The sequence below is a fragment of the Lissotriton helveticus genome, chromosome 11, assembly GCF_964261635.1.
Source record: "Lissotriton helveticus chromosome 11, aLisHel1.1, whole genome shotgun sequence".
Taxonomy (NCBI): Eukaryota; Metazoa; Chordata; class Amphibia; order Caudata; family Salamandridae; genus Lissotriton; species Lissotriton helveticus.
Genome location: NC_136072.1, coordinates 997,644,236 through 997,661,745, shown reverse-complemented (window position 1 = coordinate 997,661,745; position 17,510 = coordinate 997,644,236).

The following is a 17,510-nucleotide window of genomic DNA, read 5'->3' as shown; positions in this document are numbered from 1 at the left end:
TAGTCTATGTATTCGTTTATGTGTCTGGGTGTGCTAGTGTCTGTATCAGTGTGTGCCTGGCTGTGGTTATATATACAGCAGTGTGTGACTGGGTGCATCAGATTCTGTATCTGTGTGTAAATGGGTGTGTGAGTATCTTTATACATGAGTAAGCAGGTTCAAAATATTTCCATCAATAGCTAGTTGGCTGTGTGAGTGCATTTAGAGATGAGTAACTGACTTAGTTACTGCCTGTATGCAATATTGAATATGTTTGGCAGTACATATATATGTAAGTTAGTGTTACAGACTGTGTTAGTACTTGTTAAAGTAAGTAAGTTAGTGCATGCGTTACAGTTTACAGGAGTGAATGGCACTCTTTCCAGCTGTGTGAGTGAATGATTGGGAGTAACACTAGTTAAATGGGAAAGTGACTGAGTATGTTACTGATTGTGCACATGACTGACTGCTTCTATAAGGTACTGTATAGGTGTTACAGGTTGTTTCAGTAGCTGTATTAAGAAGTAGCAAAGTGTGTGAATATCTGTATGAGTAAGTAACATCATGTAGTAGAAAACGTGAGCGGGTATGCTACTAACTGTTTCTGTGAGTTAGTGGGTGAGTGAGTGGTTAAATGGCTGAGTGACTGGGTGTATGAGTTGTGCAATGAGTGTTTGTGAATGTGTCAGTGGCCGTATGAGACTCTACCTTGGTATACAGTCTTATAGTGGTTGCAAGGTATGCAAGTGTTCTTCATGCATTTTTTTTTGCATCCTTTTTTTTTTATGACAATTGTATGCGTGTACATGAATGCGGAAGCGCTACAGGAATTTTACTAATTTGGCTGTGTCAATGATAATAACGATTTGCACTACCTTGCTGAAAGTACTACTCGCATTTTAATCAGTGAGCACTAAACGAGTTATGTTTAGGTAGCGCGTGTTATATGTTTTAATTGCACCGCGCCGATTGATTTTAAAAATCTGCACTGTGTATTTTGTAAAACTGTACTTATTTGCACCTACCTTTGTGGCACTTGTTACTCCCCTAGCCCCGGTCCACCGCAAGCGTTAGGCCTGTTTGCGTGGAGGGCGTAGGGAGGCACCTTCTTCCGCCTTCCCGGCAGAGGCAGCCACTGATTGGCCGAGCGCGTTGAGGCGGAGCTGATGAACAGCCCGTCATCTACTTAAGCCTAACGTCCCCTATGACGTGCAGCGAATACGCGCTGCGGCCGCGCCATAGCCGCGCCAAAGACAAGACTAAGACCAGCCCGTCTGGGCCCGTCCGGGCCAGTTCGGGGCATGGGGCACAGAACTATATTTCTGTTAGGCCAACACTCCCAGGTATGAGTTCTGATTTTTTAAAGGACCTACGTCCAATGTTGCACAAAAATTGCACTATATTGTCGCCTACACAAAAAATAACTAATTCATGTCGTAATTGCAAATTTACTCTCTTAAACCATCAGCCTTACCCTGATTTTAAACCCTGCACCCAGGTGACAAAAAAGTTACCTAAGCAACTATCCCATCTTTTCACATTCTACAGTGTAAACTGCAGATCCCTTGCGCAGCATAAACTCGATATTTTTAATCTCTTGGTAGATAAAAATCCTAGTGCCATATTTTTAACCGAAACCTGGCTGCATGATAGCGCCGGTCCAGATATAGCGACCGCCCTCCCCCCTAACTACGCCATAGTAAGAAGGGACCGTGAAGGTAAAGTGGGTGGGGGAATTGCTATAATTTTTAAGAGAGAGTTCACATGTACCCTGGAACCTATCAACATTCCAGACTGTGAAGCCGCTTTTTTTTAAATTACCCTTAACTCCAACTTTACGGCCTCTGGCATTCTCATATATAGATCGCCTGGGTCTGCTAACACATGGGCCGCAAACCTGGCAAACTTCATCACACCTTTTCATCTCTCCTCAAAAAACTTTTCTCTTTTGGGAGACCTTAATTTGCATTTTGATGATTCAACTAATGTGTCATGCACTAACCTTTTGGATGACCTGGCAGCACTGAACCTAACGTTACTTAACTCCGGGCCCACCCATCAGGCAGGCCACCTGCTGGATCCTATTTTTTCCAACATCCCAGATTTAAAATGGATTAATACGATACCAATAGATTGGTCAGACCACCATCTAGTCCATTTTTGCTTAAATCTGCCTACTCCTTACAAACTGAATAATTCCTGGTCAATCTCGTCCATGAGAAACTGGAAGTTGTTTGATGTCGAAAAATTTAACAAAAATCTAGCCAAAGATCTTCCAGCCCCTGGCTCGGACATTGAAACTATCGCAACGGCCACACACCTATGGCTCGAAAACGCCGTCAATAGTTGTCTTCCCCTTTCCCGGGTAAAAACTAACACCCATCGCCCCCCCAGCCCCCTGGTTCACTGAATCTTTGAAAATCATAAAATCTAATTGCAAATCCCTTGAAAGAAAGTGGCGTAAGGACTACTCCTACGACAAGAAAGCGATATACCATAAAGCTAGAAATGAATATCACTCTGCGTGTATTAAAGCTCGTGCCCTTTTTGTGGCAAACTCCATTGAGTCAGCCCCCAACAAGGCTAAAACACTTTTTAATACAGTCAAAGAGCTTGCAGGGGCAAATACGACTGCTACAGCACGCCCTTTAAATAAAAAACAATGTCAAGATCTCGCAGTCTTTTTTAATGATAAGATTGAAAACATCATCTTAGACATCACCAGAGCCACTCCCACTCACGACCCTGGAGAGGAAGCGAGTCCTGGGAAAATCAAAATTAATACCCTCGAGTGTTGGCCCCCTATTACTCTGGAATCACTCGTATCTACCCTCAAAACAATCAAATCTGGTTCTCCTTGTGATCCACTCCCGGCCACCTTTTTTAAACAAATTGAGGCCTCCTCCTTAGACATCATTGCCAAAACTCTAAATTCCTCTCTCCAACTCTCTGCAGTTCCATCTCGCTGGAAACATGCTATGGTCAGCCCACTCCTGAAAAAACCTACAGCTAACCCCGACTTACTCTCAAACTATCGACCCATTTCTCTCCTCCCCATCTTCTCAAAATTACTTGAGAGACACATTCACTCCGCCCTCACTCTCTTCACTGAAGCTAATTCCCTTCTTCACCCGTCACAGTCTGGCTTCAGAGCTGGCTACTCTACCAAGACAGCCCTACTGGGAGTAACCGAAACTATTCGGAAACTCCTTGATAATGGTCAGACAGTCACACTCATTTTGTTAGACCTGAGTGCGGCTTTTGATACCATCTCTCATACCAAACTTTTGGCCACTCTGGAGAGAAATGGTATCCGTGGTGAAGCACTTAAATGGATTGAGTCTTTTCTGTCACACAGAACATTTCAGATTACATCTTCCATTGCGTCCTCTGAGACGGTTAACGCCCCGCATGGAGTACCACAGGGCTCAATTCTGAGCCCTCTGTTCTTCAATCTCTACCTCAAACCTTTGGTGGACTTAGCTGACCGGTCAGGACTTTCCCTTATGACCTACGCAGATGACTCTCAGATCATCTTTTCACTCTCAGAGTCAAATCCAATGGCTCCATCTATCCTTAAACAAGGGCTTCAAAACATCTTTAGCTGGATGTCCTCCAACCAGCTAAAACTAAACGGTGACAAAACCGAAGTCCTTGTTCTAGGAAAACATAAAGATCTCTGGAACACCGTCCATTGGCCCTCCGAGCTTGGAACCATCCCCACCCCTACCACCCACGTAAGAAATCTGGGGGTTACCATCGACGATGCTTTATCGATGAAACAACAAGCAAACAAAGTGGTTGGTATATGTTTCACTATCTTGAAATGGCTGAAAAAAATCTTATGGATGCTGCCCCTTGCTACCCAAAAGACCGTAGTCAATGCATTAGTTACATCTCGGCTTGACTACGGCAACATCTTATACCTGGGTTCAAACCAAGCTGTCATCAAACGGCTACAGTTGGTTCAGAACTCAGCCGCAAGATTACTTTGCAGAATCCCAAAAACAGCCAGTATATCGAAACATCTGAAGGACCTACATTGGCTCAGGGTTGAAAACCGAATCAGGTTCAAAGCCCTGAGTTACATGTTTAGGATCAAATCTGGCAATGCTCCTAAGTATCTGAAATCCCTAGTGACCTTATACACCCCGGGAAGAATGCTGCGTTCTCGGTCCGCAGCTTACTTTGCAATTCCTCGATTCAAACTAGTGAGAATGGGTGGTAGATCCTTCTCTGTATTGGGGCCTTCTCTGTGGAACTCCCTCCCCCCCCATATTCGCAAAGAAGGAAATTACGTCATATTTAGGAAAAACATAAAGACCTGGCTTTTTCAGAAATAAAATATAATCAAAATCACAATATTTTTGCTGCCCCTCACGTCTGTGCATCTTTAGTCATCGGCGCCGGGAAACCCTTTTTGGGTAGCTGCGCGCCATACAAATGCAAAAAATAAATAAATAAATAAATGCATAAAACACTCTCCAGGGTTACGTTTAAGAAATATTTCTGTGGTACAACAGCTATTTGGAGATCTAAAGACGTAGCACTCCAGAACTTATTGAAAAAGACAAAAATCATATATATATATGTAAGTATTTCATTTTCAAAATTGCAGAAACATAGCAATACACATAGGCTATGCCTTACCAGTATATCACAATATAGTAAAACATTCAATTTTTCGTTTTTTTACTAGAAATGATGTACTGCATGATGCTTCATCCTTGTATAGTGGGCAAAAACAATTGTATGGACTGTAGAAAAAACTGCACAGAATATCACTATAAATAAGTAACACTAATCATTGAACTCACTACAATTCATTGATCAGTTGTATTACCTACAGTTGCTACAGTAATCTAAACAATGATATCTTAAGAATATTTGTTATATTATTTAATACCTGGTACAATACTACTAATAAACATAATCCACAATTGAATTTTTGAGGTCATTTTGAAAAAAATCATCCCTGGTAGGCCAAATGATGGCTAAAACACTGATGACCCATGTGGACAAAATCCCATACATTACTTTTTCCCCATAAATAGTACATAGAGGTTTGGTTGAAGGAACAAAATGTGCCACTTTTGTAGATTGAAAGGCAGTGTTGGTTTGTATTTAAGATTCCTTTGATTGAATTGTGTCCATCCAGTTTCCGTTTTTAACTAGACATTGTAGCATCCAGATGTTATTGTAACTCCTTTCTGAAAGATAAAAGGATTATTCAATTTTGTAGAACGTTTTAAAAAAAATTCCCCGATGGGCCAAATGATGTCTAAAACACTAATGTCTAGGCGCGGATGCTATCAAAGGGCTGTTCCAGTGCTATGTTTCCACCAAGCAGCTTAGACCAGGTAGCAAAAATCTGCTGACAGTTCCAAGGTTCAAGAAGTCTAAATGAGGAGGCTGGGCGTTCTCCATTGTTGCTGCCAGTCTATGGAACTCCCTTCCTGGCGATCTCTCGGGATAGATTTTATAACAAAGACTTTGGGACGACGTTGGGTTTGCTACGGTGCACTAGGGATAGTACACTGGAAATCACACTGATAGACACTCCACCAACTACCGGGCACCGTCCCACCCCGGGTGAAACTGAGCTAATACGAAAAAAAGAGCTGGGAGTGCAATGTTTATGTCAGAAACCATTTAAGTGTTTTAATTTACAAAAAGAAACATAGATCAATCAATGATACAAGATCCTAAATTGCGAAAATACAGTCAAAATTCTTCTTTTTCTTGTTTTTCTGCAGCCGACGCGTTTCGTCCTAGAGGCAGGACGTCATCAGGGCTGCAATAGCAAACACACAATACAGATACATCAGTATATGTATACAATATCACTCAATAACCTTAGTAACCTGTGAAATGAAACAACACATCTTCAGGTAACATATTAAATCCAATACAGCTCATTGTGCCGAATGGTACTGTCCGAAAATTAATTGACATAACAGTTCTACAGATAGACGGGAAAACATTCCTCAAATCATCCAGTTGGTTCCAGCAAGTACATATTTCACAACATATTTGTTGTGCCTATTTTAAACACTTACATATTTAATCTACATCCTGTGATGAAGTGCTAGCAAACTGTTGTACAAGTGTGAAAACAATCATTCATAGATAGTGGACCGCTCACCTAATATTGTTGAAATAAGACTCTTCTTTTATTATGGCTCCTAATTTTAAACCAGTGGTCTAGGCAACAGTTACTTCAAGAGGCCGATTCTTCATATGCACTCAAGTAATATTGTAAGACTGGGGTGAGGCAGAAAAAAGGAAAGACCAATAAGTTATCCAATCAGTTTCTGAATATCCACCCAGATAACCTTCACTACTCAGGTTCTCTTTTATCCTCTACTACCTCCATATGCCAAACCATAATAGCATCCATACCTTTTCAAACTCAACGTTTCGTCTTCTCTCTAAATCGATTTAACCATTCTTTAAATCGAGAGTCTCTTAAAAACGATCCACCCGTGGCTTCTCGCACCTACGAGATGTCCAAAACACAATAATGTAATCTAGAGTTCTATATTTGCCCTCTTCAATATAAACCTGCATCGAGATGGACAAGGGTATTCAAGCGCTAGAGCACTTTTTGGGCAGCAGAAGTGCGAGCTTAAGACACCACTCCAAAATGATAATTCAAATGAGTCAGCTTATTTTGAAAAATAATTACTTCCTATTTGAGGATGAATGGTTCCACCAGATCAGGGGCACGGCGATGGGATCCAGGTTTGCTCCCTCTTATGCCAATCTATTCATGGGCTGGTATGAGAGGGAGCACGCCTGGAGCCGCAGAGCTGGTGAGTGGATGGATCTGGTGGTATTTTGGGCCAGATTCATCGACGACATCCTAATAATATGGAGAGGTACTTCGGACGAGCTAAAAAAGTATTTGCACTACTTGAATCATAACGATTTCAATGTGAAATTGACAATGAATCATAGTACATCCAGTATAGAATACTTAGATGTGACACTGACAGTAGTTGGTGATAAAATCAACAGCAGTCTATTTAGAAAAGCAACGGCCACCAACTCTATCTTAAGAGCAGACAGTTTTCACCCAGGATCTGTGATTGGGGGAATACCTTACGGTGAAATGGTCAGAACCCGCAGAAATTGCAGTCGGGATGAAGATTATACTCAAGAACTCAATCAACTGAAACTGAGACTAAGTAAGAGAGGTTATGCCAAAAAAGATCTAGCAAGGGCTAGTGATAAAGTGTCTAAAATTGACAGAGCAACCACTTTAATTCCAAAAAAGAGAGAATTAGTCAGGCATAAACTTTCCTTTGTCACAGCATATTGTGTGCAAAAAGAAAAAATCAGACAAGCATTAAGTAGAAATTGGACCCTGTTGAAAGGTGTCCCGGGTCTTTCTACGATACTGGATGATAGACCCGCAATTACGTTCAAAAAATGCCCGACCATTAGGGACAAAGTTTCGACGAATTATATTCGTCCAACAAAGAAGTCAACGACAGATTGGTTATCCACCCAGCCTAAAGGCTTTTACACCTGTGGATCCTGTGTTATATGCTCGTATGGCATTAATAAAACAAAAACTTTCAGATTCAATGGATCCAAGCAATTTCACATCAATGATTTCATTAATTGCAACAGTGTAGGAATAATCTATGTCATCATCTGTAGCTGCAACAAAGTATATATAGGCAGCACCAAAAGACCCTTAAAAATAAGAATGCAGGAGCATAGACGAGCAATAATGAATCGTGATACTAGATCCCCACTCTACGTGCATATGGAAAAGGAACATGGTGCCAACTTGGGATTTAAATTCCATGGCATACAAAAGGTGCCGCAGCATGTAAGGGGGGGGAATTGGGAACTACGAATCCGTCAAACAGAAGCACGTTGGATAATCAAATGTCGTAGTATGACTCATGGCCTAAATATTGATTCTGAACTACACTATTTTTTGGCATAAATCTTGATTGATTATTGTTTTCTTCATGGATACTTCCTTATCAAGTGTAGACTTTATGTGTCTATTGTACACATCCTGAGATGTTGAGCGGGCAAACTGTTGGTTTCTTATGGGAAACTCTCTTATCGAGTGTAGACATATATAATCTATTATTAGATCAACCAGATGATAAGCTTTCCGAGATAACATGGAAACATTACATAAATGTGCCCCGGTGTGATAATCATTTATATGAAGATATACTTATAAATTATTGACTCAAAGGGGAATACATAAGCATAGCAATAATAAGAAGAGGTAGAGGTCGCAACGGTATTTTTGTTATGAGTGTGCTGGTACACGGAGGCATTGGATAGATATACTTCTCTGCTGATGAGAGTTTGCTAATTGGTTTTGGAGATTTTAAACGAACGTGTTAGTGTATATGAAAAGATGTAATCTCGCGCAGAAAGGACAATGGTGCACGGTGGTGTCGGCGTTAGTAGCTTGTACTGCAGACGAGTACGTGTAGACGGTTTTTCATGATTGTAGATGAGTGCGCATATGCGCATTATTAGAGGTTATCATCATGCAGAGATTACAAGGATTATCCAGGGAAAATCTCCTTTTAGTATACATCAAGATTTTTATACATGGCGGACCAGACTGGAAACTTATGCACACCGAATGCGCAGGACCGGAAACACAATGGTGAACAAATTGACTTGCAGAATAGTCTATTGCGCATGACCGGATGATTATCGGTAAAGAACAGAGGTAGCGAAATGCGCATGATCGGAAACGACAAGCGGCAACGAAAAGGTAGCGGACCTGAATGGAAACTCACATTCACTTACAGGTGAATGGCATGATAATGCGCGCGTAATTTTTGAGAGTTCTGATTGGTTATTGAACTCTTTTTTAACAAAGGGAGATTGGAGTAACCGCACTTCCGGGATTTATCGCACCCGGTTGGCGTGGTCATAGGTTCACGAGGCGAGATTACGAAGGTAAGCGAAAAACTTAGGTAGCGTTGAGTGCAAGAGAGAAATTCCAATATAAGATATGCCAAGTTTACAGCATCTGTTCCTTTTTTGTTAAAAATATTTTTTAGAATGAGCAGTTTATGAACAAACGGACATTGCGACTGCAGACATAGAAGTTATTTTCCCGCTTGGCTACACTATATTGGAAAGCGGTGAGTTAATAGGGAAACACCCTGGGCTTATATTGAAGAGGGCAAATATAGAACTCTAGATTACATTATTGTGTTTTGGACATCTCGTAGGTGCGAGAAGCCACGGGTGGATCGTTTTTAAGAGACTCTCGATTTAAAGAATGGTTAAATCGATTTAGAGAGAAGACGAAACGTTGAGTTTGAAAAGGTATGGATGCTATTATGGTTTGGCATATGGAGGTAGTAGAGGATAAAAGAGAACCTGAGTAGGGAAGGTTATCTGGGTGGATATTCAGAAACTGATTGGATAACTTATTGGTCTTTCCTTTTTTCTGCCTCACCCCAGTCTTACAATATTACTTGAGTGCATATGAAGAATCGGCCTCTTGAAGTAACTGTTGCCTAGACCACTGGTTTAAAATTAGGAGCCATAATAAAAGAAGAGTCTTATTTCAACAATATTAGGTGAGCGGTCCACTATCTATGAATGATTGTTTTCACACTTGTACAACAGTTTGCTAGCACTTCATCACAGGATGTAGATTAAATATGTAAGTGTTTAAAATAGGCACAACAAATATGTTGTGAAATATGTACTTGCTGGAACCAACTGGATGATTTGAGGAATGTTTTCCCGTCTATCTGTAGAACTGTTATGTCAATTAATTTTCGGACAGTACCATTCGGCACAATGAGCTGTATTGGATTTAATATGTTACCTGAAGATGTGTTGTTTCATTTCACAGGTTACTAAGGTTATTGAGTGATATTGTATACATATACTGATGTATCTGTATTGTGTGTTTGCTATTGCAGCCCTGATGACGTCCTGCCTCTCGGGATAGATGTCTCATTCTCTCTTCTGTAAGGCTCTGAAAACTTGGCTCTAAACAGAGATTTCTGTCTGAGCCTTACTTCATCTTCCTGTATGACAGTCCCGCCTGTAGCACTTTGATGCCCCTGGGCTAAGTTTGCACTTTAGAAGTCTAATATTCATTTATTAACTCATTCATTCAAGTAATTATATCTTAATTCAGTGCACAATACAGTTAGTAAAGCAAAAAGAAAAATGTATGTGTCTCATACTGTCAAACATTGCTGATCAATCCTAGGATTACATTAGAGGGAGTGGGGCGCATCTCTCATTCTTGAGAATGAGAACCTTTACTACCAAGATTTATATGTGACTGTCAATTGAGTGACACCAACCTATCAAACACCCAACAGTGTAGATAAGTGACTGTTTAAATGGGTGAGTGTCTGTATAACTGAGTGATTGGGTGTGTTTGTGGCTGTAGGGGTAAGTGGCTGGGTGTGAGTGGCTCTTTGAGTGAGTGACTACATGTATGAGTGGCTGCATGAGTGAGTAATTGTCTGTGTGAGTGCCAGATTAAGTTAACAAGTGGGGCGTGACCCGTTGTATGAGTGAAATAGTGGGTATGTGAGTGGCTGTGTAAGTGACTGACAAACTGTGCGGATGGCTGTATGGATGAGTGACTGGGTGCGTGAGTACCTGTATGAGTGAGCGACTGGGTGTGAGACTGTCTATATGGGTGAGTGAGTTGTATAACTGAGTGAGTGGGTGTGTGAGTGTCTGTATGAGTGAGGGGCTGCATGTGTGGAAGAGTATATGAGTGAGTGGCTGGGTGTGTGAGTGGCTTTATAAGTGAATGGATTGGGACATTAGTTTATTTATGAGTGAGATAGTGGATATGTGAGTTGATGTTTTAGTGAGTGATTGGTTGTGTGAGTAGCTGTATGGGTGAGTGAATGTGTGAGTATATACAATTGAGTGGTCGTGTGATTAGTTGCATAGGTGAGAGACTGGGTGTGTTAGCACCTGTATGAATGAGTGACTGGGTGTGTGAGTGGTTGTATGGGTGGGTGAATGCTGTGTGAGTGCCTTTGTAATTGATTCAATGGTAGTGTGAGTGGCTGCATATATGAGAGACTGGGTGTATTAGTTCCTGTATGAGTTATAGTCATTGAGTGTGTTAGTTGTATGGGAAGTGAGTGGATGGGTAAGTGTGTGTATATGTTTGTCAATGGGTATGTAAATGGTGATATATTTGACTGAATGGGGGTGCAAGAGAGTGTATGAGTCAGTGACTGGCAGCATCAGCAATTGTGTCGGTGAATAAGTAACTTTGTGAGTAGCTATATGGGCAAGAGAATGAATGTTTAAGAAGGTCTGTAAGTACGTCAGTGGCTATATAAGTGTATGCAACAGTGTGTGTCTCAGTGACCCTATTATTGGAGAGGCACTGAAGACCAGGGGTGGGCGGAGCTTCCAGTGTTTCACTCTGTGGAAGTCCGTGGAGTACCCAAAAAACTCTGCCAAATTCCACAGAGATGTACTTGAAGGTGGCATATAGCAATTAACGCAAACATAGTTAGTTTTCATTGTCAGACAAATAGCTAAGCTTCATTGCTTTCTTTCAATCAGGAAGGCTCACCAACAGCCAGTGAGGAATTTCATTTTTGGATGTTTTCTTTTTGCAAACATAAATGAGGAGCATATGCTGTTGTTGAAGTGAGGGTCTGCCCTGGCTGAGTTGGGGGAGTTGAGAGCTGCTGTGCACTCGGCGAACGACTGCTGGGGGGAAGCGCGATGCAGCTTGCCAGCTCGGCTGCTTGTGCTGCAGGCTCCATTGCTCCTGCCCGGTCTGCCTTCCTGGCAGTGACATGCATTACATAGCCCCAGGATCACTGGTACATTGCAGAATAGCTAAGTGTCAGCTCCTATATGAGAAACTGACAGAACCCCTCTCCCCCTAGCCCTCCCTCTATGATACCTCCAGCCATACCTTAGTGTGCCCCCGAAGCCAGGCATTGGTGTCTTACCCTCACCTCAGTTCATCACCTAAAGGAAGAGGCTGGGGCAGGAGCCAGGTGGCAAGCTGGGAGAAGACAAACAGCCACACGGTGTGCACCACATATTGCTGCTTCACAGCGCTACCATAATACCAAAGGTGAGCACCGTCACCTCTCAACAGCCTGCCTGAAGGGCACCACCTACTTCCTGTGTCATCACACTGCACCCGGCTTGCACCGCTGCCCCCACTGCTAATAATTAAATTGCAATGCAAAAACCAATGCGGGGGCTTGCGTTTTTCTTCCACAATTACCAAAGAAGTGCTGGAGTGTAGAGACAATTGCCAGACCCCTAGGTTCTGAGGAACTTGAAATTTCTCCAATGCAAAGCACTTCAAAAGCTGAAAACGCTCTGGTAAACAAACAAACATGCAGTTCTGCTGCTAATTTCAGGTTGCGGCAAACAACATTAAAGAACAGTCCAGGCTCCAAGGTGAGCATCTTCACTCTCATGTGTCACTGTCTCCCTTCCATCTCCATGCTACCCTCGATCTTCTCACCTTAGTAGATCTTATTCTCAGCTGCCTCATCGTAGCTCTCTCCTCTGTCATCCCTCCCTTTCTTTCCCATGCAACCCTCCCTCTCTCACGGGCACCTGCTATCCACCAGTGGTTGGCACAGTTTTTTTGCAAACTCTGCATTCCTCTTTTAGCGTGGATTGGCAAAACCCCACAAACTCCACCAGCAGAGCGGAGTATACCACCCGCCCCTACTGAAGACCGAATTTGATACTGTTTCAGGTATCATATGGGGGATACTATTGCCCCATGTAATGTTGGATTAGCTGCAAACTCTTGCCAGACTTGCCTTTGGAATATGGAGATCATTGAATTGCATTTTGCATCACACGACCAATGAACTTAGATATTGTTAATATCAATCTATGAATCAGCATCTAATACATGTTAAGGTGTGGTTTACAGGTACAGGTGGTTGATGTTCCTTCATGCCGAAATATTGTGTGTATGGGTGTAATAGTGTATAGAACAGTGTGTTCCTAGGTGTATTAGTGTATTCTAAAAACTGTGCCTGGGCATGCCAGTGAATGCTTGGGTAGGATACTGTATGTATCAGTGTGTATGGGGATATATTAGTGTATGAATGAGTCAGTGCCTAGGTGTGTCAGTCTATGAATTAGTTTATGTGTCTGGGTGGGCTAGTGTCTGTATCAGTGTGTGCCTGGCTGTGGTTATATATACAGCAGTGTGTGACTGGGTGCATCACATTCTGTATCTATGTGTAAATGGGTGTGTGAGTATCTTTATACATGAGTAAGCAGGTTCAAAATATTTCCATCAATAGCTAGTTGGCTGTGTGAGTGCATTTAGAGATGAGTATCTGACTTAGTTACTGCCTGTATGCAATATTGAATATGTTTGGCAGTACATATATATGTAAGTTAGTGTTACAGACTGTGTTAGTACTTGTTAAAGTAAGTAAGTTAGTGCATGTGTTACAGTTTACAGGAGTGAATGGCACTCTTTCCAGCTGTGTGAGTGAATGATTGGGAGTAACACTAGTTAAATGGGAAAGTGACTGAGTATGTTACCGATTGTGCACATGACTGACTGCTTCTATAAGGTACTGTATAGGTGTTACAGGTTGTTTCAGTAGCTGTATTAAGAAGTAGCAAAGTGTGTGAATATCTGTATGAGTAAGTAACATCATGTAGTAGAAAACGTGAGCGGGTATGCTACTGTTTCTGTGAGTTAGTGGGTGAGTGAGTGGTTAAATGGCTGAGTGACTGGGTGTATGAGTTGTGCAATGAGTGTTTGTGAATGTGTCAGTGGCCGTATGAGACTCTACCTTGGTATACAGTCTTATAGTGGTTGCAAGGTATGCAAGTGTTCTTCATGCATAAAAACACTCTCCAGGGTTACGTTTAAGAAATATTTCTGTGGTACAACAGCTATTTGGAGATCTAAAGATGTAGCACTCCAGACCTTATTGAAAAAGACAAAAAACACATATATATATGTAAGTATTTCATTTTCAAAATTGCAGAAACATAGCAATACACATAGGCTATGCCTTAACAGTATATCACAATATAGTAAAACATTCAATTTTTCCTTTTTTTACTAGAAATTATGTACTGCATGATGCTTCATCCTTGTATAGTGGAGAAAAACAATTGTATGGACTGTAGAAAAAACTGCACAGAATATCACTATAAATAAGTAACACTAATCATTGAACTCACTACAATTCATTGATCAGTTGTATTACCTACAGTTGCTACACTAATCTAAACAACCATATCTTAAGAATATTTGTTATATTATTTAATACCTGGTACAATACTACTAATAAACATAATCCACAATTGAATTTTTGAGGTCATTTTGAAAAAATCATCCCTGGTAGGCCAAATGATGGCTAAAACACTGATGACCCATGTGGACAAAATCCCATACATTACTTTTTCCCCACAAATAGTACATAGAGGTTTGGTTGAAGGAACAAAAGGTGCCACTTTTGTAGATTGAAATGCAGTGTTGGTTTGTATTTAAGATTCCTTTGATTGAATTGTGTCCATCCAGTTTCAGTTTTTAACTAGACATTGTAGCATCCAGATGTTATTGTAACTCCTTTCTGAAAGATAAAAGGATTCTTCAATTTTGTAGAACGTTTTAAAAAAAATTCCCCGATGGGCCAAATGATGTCTAAAACACTAATGATCCACATAGAGGAAACACCGTACAACACTTTTTTTTCCAGAAATGCTACATAGAACGTTTGTTGAAGAAACACATGATAAGAGTTTGCTAGCTTGAAAGGAAGTTTTGGTTTGCATTTAATGTTGTTATTGCATTCTGTCCAATCAGTTTCACTCTTTAAATACACAGTGTAGGCTTTAGATGTTATATTGTGTCCTTCGTTAAAGATAATAGCTAAGCAGTATAAGTTTTCCCAGAAATTAATATTTGTACAGCCTTGAAGTTTGCAATTTGAGTTTCTAATTTAGATCCCTCTGCTCTGCATCATTGTAACAGTAATATAAGGTATTTTCCAGTTCTTCCTAGATGCAACGTAGACATAACATCTATTCTACAATTTGGCAAGGTAATATTTTGGTTGTGTTATTAACCAATCTCTCAAAAGGCACAGATCTGCTTCTTGTAGTGTTACAGACACCACTCAGAATTCATTTCAGTGTTGGATGTGAAAGAGCAATCTTCACAGTCATGGTTCCATTTATAACTCAGTCCAAAAAAATCATCAATATTTACTTCTCCTTCTTCTAAAACTCCAAGGATGACTATGACAAATTCTTGTGCATGTTGTTGAGAATAAATATTAGTGTTCTGCTACATATATCTAAGAGGTCTCGAATACCTGAAGCAGAATATCTTACAGTTCTGTCAGTGAGTAAACATTGGAGCAAACGATTCAGTGCACAACACAACCTCTTATCTCTTTTTGGGTGAATTTGATTTACAAGATGTGTTAAATTAAATAGTACATTCTTAGCAACATTTGTATAGCAATTTACACTTGAACTGTTTTCCAACTGGTATGCAACAATATCCCCCTCATTTTCCACTTAAGACTGTCTTATTGCTTCTCTTTGTTTCCTTTCTTTTCTTGAACATCTTCAAATCTTTTTTAACTTCTGCTTAGGAAAGATTATCCATTTCTCACAAATGGGATACTGTCCTAAAAGTGAAGTGTATAGACTTCTTAACTGATTGTTCTCTCTGACGCAACTTGCATGAGCACTAACTTTCTTATTTTCAAATTCAATCAAAAACAAACAGGACAATATTCTAACTCGCGACAATGCTACATATGACATTCCTTCTTTAAATATAGTATTTGTAATATTAACAAAAGCTGCATATACACTTCAAAGTTGTGACTTATGAATAGTTACAGCATATGCTCAAGGGAGTGGGAACTGCTGGTGCCACAATATAAACCTTTCACTAGCAAAAAATATACAACACACTGACCAATCTGTTTGATGTCATCAATCTGATCAAATTTGATGGCAAAGTATTCAACCTCATCTCAATTCTGAAAATATATGAATTCAATAACTTTACCCATGGCACCATTTAATAACTTATCTTCATCATTTAACGTACGTCGTAAAATTACAAGACTGTTCATGCACACATGTTGTAGCTTTTCTAATCCTGCAGCCCTGGATACAGACTTCTCCAAAGTATCAAATATTGTCACTCTTTGATCTTCCATTTTATTGATAGCTGTCATTTCCAAAATATCTTCTTTCTCCTGTTATACTAATTGTTTGTTGAAGTTCAAGCTCTCTTGCAGTGTACTAAGAGGAAGGGGTCCCAGTGTGAACCACAAGAAATAAACACAAATCAAAAAATATAATTCACAAAACAATTAATATCCACACTGTTTTAATTCACAACGGGATAGAGTGTATTCAATACACATGCAAATTATCATGAAATATACGGCGGTTACAAGGTGCCCAGGAGGGGGAGGGGGAGGAAGTGGAGTGATAGTCAAGTGAGATAGTGAGGATGGAAGGATTGAGTGACAATAAAATCAATCAATTGGCAATATTATATTAACAAATTAAATGCAAGGCAAAAAATGACCAAAAGGTTCAAGCATTTAAATAGACTGGCATACTTCACAAAGTACAACTACTAATACAATGATGGCGTGAAGTTGACACAAGAAAAAGTGGTTGTCGACGTTTCGACCCTCTGATATATGCAGGGATAAGTTGTGCCCTTGCTGTGGGGTCTTCTTCAGGACCAAAGGGGGAGCGGGGCAGGCAACCTAATAAAGATGTGTAACGGAAAACTATGTTATTCAACAAGGTATGAATCTCAGCAAACTAAAATCAGGGTGAGCACACAATGGACAGTTGGGAAAATGACGTTAACAGCATATTAATTGTTCTACACTAGTGGGCACATGGTGCCAAAGTGGTACCGGCACATCTATCTCCTGTCTGACCATGACCATGCTATTGTAAACAAAAGCGTTATAGTCAGGCAGCTGGTATTGAGATAATGGGGACATCTAATAGCCCTGAGCGTGGGATAATGAATAAAATATATAAATAATAATAATACCTGCGAGTCAAGAATCTCACGGTGGTAAGTGGTGACATCACATAGGGTTCAATTGGTTGATACGTGTCTGCAAAAGGAACACGTGACAATTGAATTGGAACAATAGGTTTGAATACATTGTGCACTGAGACGTATAGAAAGTTTGACCGATATGCGGTTAAACAAGCCTCGATATAGTGGAGGAAGCAAAATGTCGGAAAAACGATCGCACCTGAAATAAAGAAGAAGGTGCACTGATCACTAAAGAGCCAGTGGGCCTTTGCGGCATCTGTGCAATAATCACCAAGTGACTAATATGTAAGGGTACAGCGGACTCACCGTCACAGTTGCGGTTGGGGGCGGAACCGCCTTAGACCTGCGGGTTGTGAAACACCGTAGTGTCTGTTAAGAAAGTTAGACTGAGATTAAACGATGTCCAACCATAACATACACTAGTAACAATCTAGGAGGAGTAGATGGCGAAAAGAGCCAC